General features: G+C 32.2%; 1 non-coding gene across 1 annotated transcript; it reads left to right on the forward strand.

The window, feature by feature from the left end:
• The first annotated feature begins 1,745 nt into the window (after window positions 1-1,745).
• LOC129516699 (U4 spliceosomal RNA) lies at window positions 1,746-1,884 on the forward strand. The gene has a single exon (XR_008665832.1). It is a non-coding gene; the product is annotated as a U4 spliceosomal RNA (small nuclear RNA).
• The last annotated feature ends 8,405 nt before the right edge of the window (window positions 1,885-10,289 follow it).

Here is a 10,289-nt window from a genome sequence, read left to right on the forward strand (position 1 = left end):
ACATCTATGATGACTGAATCTGATATTTCTGCTGAATTTCTCAGTTTAGTTTCTCTGTTGACCATTAAATCAATTATCTCTCTATATCTAATTTACCAATATATTAAATCTGGAGGACAAATTTTATCCTGATAGATTTCTCTGGAAGTTGGCCATGTCTTTTATATAGTATAGTTTTCTCTTTCCTCTTTTAGTTAAATTGTTTTAAAACAGCCTACAAGTTTAGAATCTTACAACCAAAATGCTTCAATTAATTAATTTTATGTCTTAAGAACAAAAGTAGCTTCTTCATTAGAACTCTCTCCATTTGCATGGTAATAACAAATATCGAATTGGAAAGGAATGTGTAAAATAAGATAGTAGATTTTTTGTCATGTTTTATTACCAAGCTTAAGAAAATTGATTCCTTTTAAAATATTGGCATCTGCTTAAAAGTCACTACATTTGCATAAGGTAAATGCATGAATAATACCAAATACTTTAGTATATGTTACAAACTATGTCAAATAGCTTCAATTCCAAATCCTTTCTTTTTTCTTTTTTTCTTTTCTTTTTTTTTTTTTTTCATTTCCTTAGGTTACAGTTAGAGAAATCCTTTCTTTCATCTTGCTGAAAAATTGGAGGCAAGTTGGGTTTGTTCTCCAAAAGCCGTATAATTTTTCACTGAAGTAAACAAGCCTAATTTTAGAAGCATATATTGTGGTCATTAAAGTGCTCCATATGTAGCTATATTATAAAATATCTAGAGAGAGTGGATTTTGTTTAGTGTCTACAAGTACTTCATTTTATAGATATTTTCCAACCAACACACACAAACATACTTCAACCTTATGGCTGGTAACAGTATCTTGCCATCTGTGTGTTTGTATTTTAAGCAGAACATGCTATGAAAATGTAGTAAAAATATACAACAAAAAAGAAACCTGAAGCCAGTTTTAAGTAGACTACTTCTTGGCTTAGAAAATTAAGAGTGCCAAACATCATCTGTGCTTTTCTAAAATAATATGTTAAAGAAATACAGATGAACACTTTTTTTTTTTTGAACAAAGCAAATTGAGTAAAAATAGATGAAATGGCTGAAGAGTTTCCTTTTTAGGGAAAAGGCCATTATTATTTGTTTTTGAAGATGTAGTCATATATATTCCCTAATATTTTCTTTAGTTTGAAATATTTAGTTAGAGCTATTATCCCTATTTAATTTTTTTAAAATTTTCCTGGGTGTAAGAACTATTATGTACTTTGTGGTTGTGCTCAGTATTTATAGGTTCTCCACCACTGTCCCTAAATTTAAGTTCCAGAGCCTAACATGCTTTTCCTACATCAAAGAATGAGAATGTTTACTATTAGTAACTCAATTGGTATGAGGTATTTTCTGTATTTTCTTGAGGATTATTTTGTTAGTGGCTAATATCAAATTTCTCAATAGAAATGGAATATTTGGTAAATTATGTACAAATTTTTCTATCATTTAATATATTTAGGTCATTAGAAGAATCACAAAATTTTACTGAAGTTTCTTTACATTATTTCTACATATTTAATACATAAAATCAGAGGTTCAGATTTTTCATGACATTCCAAAAAACTAATTTTTAAAAATTCCAATTCTATTTATGTACTATGGGTAATTTAATGTTTCCTAATACTACTTACATCTTACTTTACATTTATTCATTAATTTATAAAAATTGGCCATCATAAGATTAAAATATAAGTACTGCCCACACTTCAAATAACAACAAAAAAGCTTTGCGCAGTGGCAATATCATAGCCAATGAGGTTTATCCAAAGCGCGATTATTGCTAATTCAAATAACAACAACAAAAACACAATGTAATGCCTACAACATTATTAGATGTTAATATTTATAACATATAGCAATGACCAACAAAACAGAAGTCAATAAAATTCCACTTGTCCTGGTTTCAACTATAACAAATGAGCAAGCAGACAACAGATTCAAAACCAGATCTACAAGATAGAACATAAACTGGATTTAATTTCCCACCTGAAAACAAACAAACAAAAAAAGCAACAGAATATGTAAAACAATGATTTTGAACACACTCATGAACAATGAACCAACCCTGAGAGATAAGACACAAAGTACCTGAGCCCTATGATTGCTTCAGCTTAGGGCCTTCAAAGAATTTCCATGCTAAGAGCAGTAAAGGGGAGCCCAAATGGAGCCATGGGCCTGTCTAAATTGAGATCTTAGGAGATCAAGGGAGTCAGAATGTGTAGGACAGAGAATTAGAGAGGAGAGCATGGCTCAAAGATAGAAATGCGGATGCAAAGCATTCCCCTTGAGATTCAAGTGAATACTATCCAGTCGGCTGTGTTTAACTAAACTGCCTAAGGCCAAGGAAATAATCAACTGAAAAGATTAGAGAAAACAGTTCACAGCAGTCACATGAGGCTGGGAATCCTGTCTTTTCTCACTAGGTGATCAGGAAACTTGATTCACAAAGCATTGACAGTCATCCTAATCATTTTGTCTCAGTACTGAAAAAAGCTTATCCTTAGATTAAACACAGCTTTCCTCCCAACTAACAAATCTTACAAAAAGGACATAAAATGGTCAACTTGTTTCCAAGTAACTTAATTATGACTAAGACCAATGCTTAAGAATATTAATTGGAACACAAAAATATTCAGCATGCAAAAAATATCCACCACCTAACGAGATGAAATTTACAATGCATGGTTTCCAACCAAATAAAACCAAAACCACAAACAATAGGGAGGAGGAGACCAAGGAAACATAACCAATTCAGAATGGACACAGATAACAGACTTCATAAATAAAGGTATAAAACAGACATTGTAAACTCCATGTGTTCAAAAGTTAAGATGGAAAGTTTGAAAAGACATAAATCACACTTTTCGAGAGGAAAACCAAAATGTTTCCACTGAGAAGTACAGTGGATAAGACTGATGCCAGATTCGACATACTAAAAAAATAAAGTACAGTAAACTTGAATACACAGCAAGAGAAATTACCCAAACTAAAACACAGAGAAAAATAATAATAAAGACCTCAAAAAGAGCATCAGTGAATTGTGGAAGAATGTTAAAAGCAGTCAACTGTGCAAATAATTGGAATACCAAACAGAGCAGAGAGAGGGAACAGGAAAGTATTTTTTAAATTAACATTTATATTTTCCAAATTTCGAAAAAAATAAACATACAGATCCAAGAAGCTCAACAAACACCAAGCACAAGAAACATGAAAAAAAAAAATGTACATCATAATAAGGTTGCTCCAACCACTGAAAAGAGAAGATATTAAAAGCAAGCAGAGAACAAAAATGCATATTACATCAAGATAAGGATGACAGCAGGTTTCTCAATGTAAACAATGTAAATGAGACAAAAGTAGAGCAGTGGGCAGCTGTGAAAAAAAATATCCCAAAGTCCCTCATTATATACAAACTAAAATCAAATAAATAAAACCCACTTATAAATAACACACTGGAAAAAGAATAAAAAAAAGAAATCAAAGGGTGTTTTGAACAGAATGAAAATGAAAAAAAATGTATTAAAATTGTGGGATGATGCCACTAATGTAGCACTGAGGGGCAGATTACCACACTAAATGTTTATGTGAGAAAACAAAATCTCTCAATTCAATCATCTCAGTTTCTGTGTTAAGAAATAAGAAAACAAAGAATAAAATAAATCTAAAATAAGCTGACCAAAGAAAAAGCTTAAGACTGAAAACCCATGAAATAGAAAATAGAAAACCGCGGGTGGGGGAGGGGACATCAATGAAATCAAAGCTGTTTATTATAGAAGATAATTTCATAAATTTCTAGTCAGACTGATCTTCAAAAAAAAAAGTAAAAAGAGAGAGAGAGAGAGAGAGAGAGAGAGAGAAAGCCACAAATTATCAATATAAGAAATAGAGAGGTGAGCCAGGTATTAAAAGTATAGTAAGAAAGTATCATCAATAACTCTATGAACTTACATGAAAAGGACAAATCCTATAAACACAAACACTACCAGAGCTCATTCAATAATAATTATATTATGTGACAAGTCCTTCAACTATTAAAAAATTTACTACATAGTTAAAATCTATTCCACAAAGAAAGCTCCATGATGAGAAGGCTTCATCAGTAAGTTCTATAAACATTTAAGAAAGAAATATTGCCAATTCTATACAAAATATTTTCATACACTGGTGGGAATCTAAAATGGTATAACCACTGCAGGAACAGTTTGATAGTTTCTTAACAATCACCATAGAATCTGGCCATTCCATTTCTAGCCATGCCATTCCTTTTTTTTTTTTTTTAATTCAAGAGAATGAAAACAAGTGCTCATATAAAAACTGGTATGCAAATCTTCATAGTAGCCGATCAAAATGCAATTTTCAAAAACTAGAAACAATCCAAATCTTCATCAACAGGTAAATGAATAAACAAATGACGTTATATCCCACAGAATATTATTTTGCCATAAAATGAACTATTGATATGTCATCAAACACGGATGAATTTTAAAATAATCAAATGGTAAACCCTATGTGATTCCATTCATATAAAATTCTAGAAAATGCAAACCAATCTATTTTGACAGAAAGCCCATCAGTGAATGTCTGGAGAACGGGAGTGTGGTAAGGAGAAGATGGGGGCCAGGGTGGGTGGGGACAAGATTACAAAATGGCAACAAAAAATTTGGGGAGATTACGGAGAAAAAAAAATATATTTACATGAAAAGAGCTTATAAGCATCTTGATGCCTCCATCCTTAAACCAGATCCTTAAGTTCACCTTCAACATATCATTCATGCTTCGTTAAAATATCTTTTATATAAATATGATATGTGTTTTTAAGTTCACTATAGATCAATGGTGGGGGAAGATATGAAAAAGAGTGAAGTTGATCCTGACAGACAATGCATGCATGTACCCATACCAGTTATTGGAGCATGGCTTAGATGCATGCACCCATGATAATGACCTTGAGTCATAAGAACGGGCTCTATTCCTGTAAAGCATCTAGCATGGCATCTATCTCCTGGAGACTGAGCTAATTCTTCTATACACTTTTTATACTCTTCTATACACTATACACTTTTTTTTCATTTAATACTAATAGCAAACCTTAGAAATAGCAGAAGGTCAATGAAATAAACTACATGTTTAAGATCACATAGTTCTAAGTAGTGGGCAGAAGATTTGAACCCAGTTCATTCTGAACCCAGAGGCATCTACCCACTCCATCCTACCACCTTTCGGAATACGTGCAGCATGACTGTCTCGTATTCACCTTCGATAAACACACAAAACAAAATATTTAGAGAATCAATTACTTTTCTTTTAAGAAACATAAAAATAATGACTCAAAACTATGGCTGTGTGTCCGTGTTTCTGAAAATAAAATTAGATCATTATTACCGTATAGAGATGGAATAAAGGCGGATGAAAAACAACAGTTCAGCCATAATGATTTCATTAGGACAAATCTGTGGAGAGATGAAAGAGGCAGATCACTAACAGATTGCTAGTGAAATGGAGAGTGTGTTGAAGTCGTCGAATGTGATAACACTTACAGAAATGAAAGTTGAAATGCTTTAGAGGAATGGGGGGAAAAAAAAGAAAGCAATATTTTCTGTCTTAGCACATCAGCAAAAGGGAAAAAGCATATTTTGTCAATTCAGCCAAGTCATTGATCTCTTTTGAATGCTGAGTCTAATGAGGCAAGTAGGGGAAATGCATAAAGGTGCTTTTACATGTGTGCTTTGCTGGGTTCAGATTATTGTGCAGAACTAAACTGTGCTTCACAAAAGAAGGCTTATTTCGACGGATACGTCTTTTATTACAGTAAAAATAGTAAATTTAACTTATCAAGATAATGAAAAAGGAGTTTTTAAAATTGCTAATGCTCATTTTCTCCCAAAGCTGAGCTTATAACTAAACAACAGCAAAACAACAAAGCAAAACAAACCAAAACACACACACACACACACACACACACACACACACACACACACACAAAACCTCAAACATTTATTTCATTTGTGCTGCTTTCTGTAATACCAAATTTCTGTGCATTTGGGGGATTGCTTTCAGGTATTTCATCATAATACCACTTCTGCAAATGGGAGGTCATTTCTTATTCTCTACATCAATCATTCTTTAAAAAAGCACTGGATTCTGTCACAATTAATTGAATTCAGGTCAATTATTGCAAAAAATCTAATAGCAACACATATATACACCTTTGAAATACAAACCAGATTTTTGTTATATCTAAAGATAATTGCTAATATAATATTTAAAAGTGGTACATTTTCATCCCAAATATAATTAGCTCCCTTTCACCACTTTAACTGAAGTTCCCAGGACACTGCTAGGCATTTAACAAGCACTCAATAAAAAATACTGGATTTGTAATATAGAGGAAATCCTAAAAAGGTGAAAAAGTACAAGTAAGAATTTAAATTACCCATAACACACAATGCTACCATTTAAACACAACCCTGTTTTTAAATTGGTGTGCATCTTTCCAATCTTTCATGTCATATATAGAATTTTTTTTTATGTTACAAATAGCTCAACATTTTGCTTCTGTGAATCATACAGAATTAGAGACGTTTTTCTCTAACCTTAAATATTCCTTAAAAACAGGATGGTAATGGATATAGGTATTATAGCCAAATTTCTCTATTATAAATATAAACTCTGTATATGTAGTTGTTTATTTTCCCATGCAATTGAAATTGTTTCCTTAACATCCTACGGTAAATGGTTTGGATTTCTTTAGAATTCTTGATGCACTTTTCCTAATGACTATAGAAAAAAATTAGATCAATTCATTCTCTTAGAAAATGTTCCTTTCCTTCAAATTTTTTGCTCAATAAAAAAAGTTTCCAAGTTTCTATGAGTAGTTCATCCTTCTAAAGCATTATTTCTTTTAAAATTAAATAGCAAGAACAACAAAGAATATTCCCCTTGAGATCATCAATAACATTTTGAGAAATCCTTAAATTTCTGTTAAGATCTTTCTCATTTTATGCTTTTAGAGAAATTTGACTTTTTATTTTTTTAGCAACTACTCTCTAGGAATTTTCTCTTTCAGGTATGACAAAAAAAACTAGGATCTAATTCATCATGATTTCTACCACTCAGGGACATGAACTACCTTGACCTTTAAAAATATTTTTCTGGGATTTTTAAATAGAGTTAGGTATTTTGTATCACAGTAACCCAAACCAAACTTCCATGAGTGATTATATCATGAAGAATAACTTCTAAAATTTCTGTACTCACTGCTGATTTTGTGTTATTTAATAAATACTCTTTAAAATAAATTATTTTGAGACGACAAAGGAAGAAGAAAGAAAAAAAAATGTATTGTGCTGATTCTGCTTCTTTTTACGCACACATACACACACACATACACACACACAAATCTATAATTGATTGATTTTCTCTACTTGGACCAGGTACCTCTACATCAAAGTAAATCAACATTATCTAAGGCATATTATCATTATCATACCAACCAGTTCTTTAGAGCTCACAGACCACTTATATATAAGTGGAGCATCCCAATTCCTAGGAGCATCCCAATTCCTAGCTTAGGAAGAAGTTTCAAGGAAAGCCTATTAGGCTAAATAACGATATTATTTAATGTCCAATAGGCTGTTGAGGAAAAAAACCTCGAGAAGTTAAATAATCTTATTTCTTAGTATCAGATTACATGGCATTTAGCTCCAGAAGTCAAATTTTCTAAGATTCATGTTCTTAACCATTATTCTATGTCTATTTAGTTAGCAAACACTAACAGCACAATTGGAAATATCTTCATGATGGAGAATATAGATAGTAAACATATATAGGGAATATATATGGGACATGCACATATATTTATTATTTTATATGGTTTTTTTTTCAAACTGAAGTTGCCGTGAACCAATGGTGCCCACTCCTGCCCTTGTACAAGGAACAAATCTCTTTTTGTTTTAAAATCCGCATTGCTGTGTTCGCTATCCTAAATCAGGATCCTATAGAAGCTTACTTAAAATCAAGTCATCATGAGCATTTTGCCTCAATCTCCAGTCCTCTATTTTGGGCTTTCTGTTTTGTTTTCCATTCTCTCATCTATCTCTTTCTCTCCATTGTTCATTTCTTTTTCTCTTCTCCATTTTTTTTCTAATTCCAATACTAAACATATTTGTAACTTTTTTGTTCCAACAGTCCTGAGGACAAGACACATTATTATATTATAGAAGACTCAGAAACCTCTACTTAATCTGCAGAATATTCTCTAGTTCATGACCCAGTAAATAACTTGAATATCATACAGGAAGAAAGGCTTGGAGTACTGTCCTATGGTAAGACTCTTGGTCCCTCAGAAGTGGGGCACATTTTTATGATACACATCTAAGCTTCATTTTCCCTCACTAGCACTCCATAATTTCCAATTCCTTGGCATGCTTGCCAATGTAGATACTCAAGATTCTTGTAAAAGGTAAAGAATTGTAGGCACACATCTTTTTTTTAAATTAATAGTATTATAATCTTCTAAAGTATGAGATCTAAATTCAGAGTTAAAGCCACAGTGTTATACCATATATATCTTTTTTTTGTAATTAATGGTAATTTTTTTGTACTTTAACTCCCACATCTGCACTGTTATGCCTCTAATGTGATTTCCATATCTCATATTCAAGTGTTTTTGTAATTCATCATCTTTACGGGCTTACTGTTTTCTTGTAAAAGGTTTAACCCTTCTATCCTATATATACACAGAACCTCTCTCTCTGCCATGAATAAAAGTTTTAACCAATTTTGTAGGATGTGTGTTTCATCCAACTTCATGAAGGCCAGAAATATGTTGTGTTGTGTTTAGCTATTAAGCTGATTTGAGATTCCCAAAGGCAGGGTCAGCATTTTATTTATGATTCTATTCTCAGCTCCTAATACAGAGCTGGTTCCTAATATGAAAAGTTTCTCTTTCTTGAATGAATAATCTTTAAGTTCACGATTCATGTCTTTATTCTATAATTAATTAAAACTTGTCTACACAGGTTATAAAAGTTCTAAGATATATTGATATTATTTCTAAAGTTGTATTACAAACAGTTGAAAAAAATGATGGCTTATGCACATTTACAGCTTATTCTCAAAACCACAAAGTTTAACTTTCATTCTTCTCATAAGCAACCAGAATACTTAGTAATTTTATAAACTAATAGAACTTAGAATAAAGTACCTATGATTTAAAGAACAAGCATCACAAAAAGCATAAAAATCATATAAAGTAAAAGAAACAAGTGTCTTTTTCTGCATAATAAGGAGAAAACAGGAGGTCTGTTTCCCAATTAACAAATTGTTATAGAATAAAGAAAATTTAGAGTCAAATATTGCTTGTTTATTATAATGGTTATTCTTCGGAATCATTTTCTCTGTTTCTTTAATATAAAGTTTCACTACCTGCCTTCTGAAATATACATAGCAGTATTGAAAGCAAGTGATCTTCCAGAGGGAGGTGTTGTGAATTGTTTTAAAACTTACTGCAAATATGTTTCTAGCATAAGTTCTGGCACTGAGCGTCCATGTAACAGAGCTGATTCCAGCTCACTTGAGGCTCCACTCGTCTCCCCCAGCATGAGCTCCTTCTGCATTGAACTGGGCATATGCAAGGCACAATGAATGGTTCAATACAAGTCCCATTATTAGAGGATACTACACGCTGATCTGTGTCGCTTGTCAAAAATATATCCTCCTTTCTTCTGCAACTCTTCTCTCTCCTCAGTGCAAATTGAGTTTTTGCTGGAGGTTTGCTTCTTAGGATTTACCTTGTTGCTTACACTGCCACAAGCCTCAAGACCCTCTTGCATATGGAATACAACTAGCATGAATATTCATGACAATAGATGTTCCTTGTATGTAGTTTATGCTCTGCCAGTAATTTCTGCTCTCTTGATATTTCTATAGAATGCTTTTCTGTTTTATAATGATTCTTTTTCTCCTGTTGCAGACAACTGATTCCCTAGGCTTTTTTTGTTTATTTGTTTGCTCTTTATCTGTGTTGGTCATTCAGGAAGGCTGCAGCTTAGTGACTTTCATAACCCTGTATCTTACCATATGTATGCAGATTGGATTTTCTGAAAATGTGATCTTATTAAAAGGAGGTGGCACATAAAATACCAGTGAATCTCTTCCAGCTGATTTCTTTTTTTTTTTTTTTTTTTTATTTTTACTGGGAAAATTGCTACCTAGCAGTTCCTGGTTCTTTCATTCTCTTTCTTCTTACATTATCATTATGTCAATT

This window comes from Nyctereutes procyonoides, unplaced genomic scaffold, assembly GCF_905146905.1.
Source record: "Nyctereutes procyonoides isolate TBG_1078 unplaced genomic scaffold, NYPRO_anot_genome, whole genome shotgun sequence".
NCBI lineage: Eukaryota > Metazoa > Chordata > Mammalia > Carnivora > Canidae > Nyctereutes > Nyctereutes procyonoides.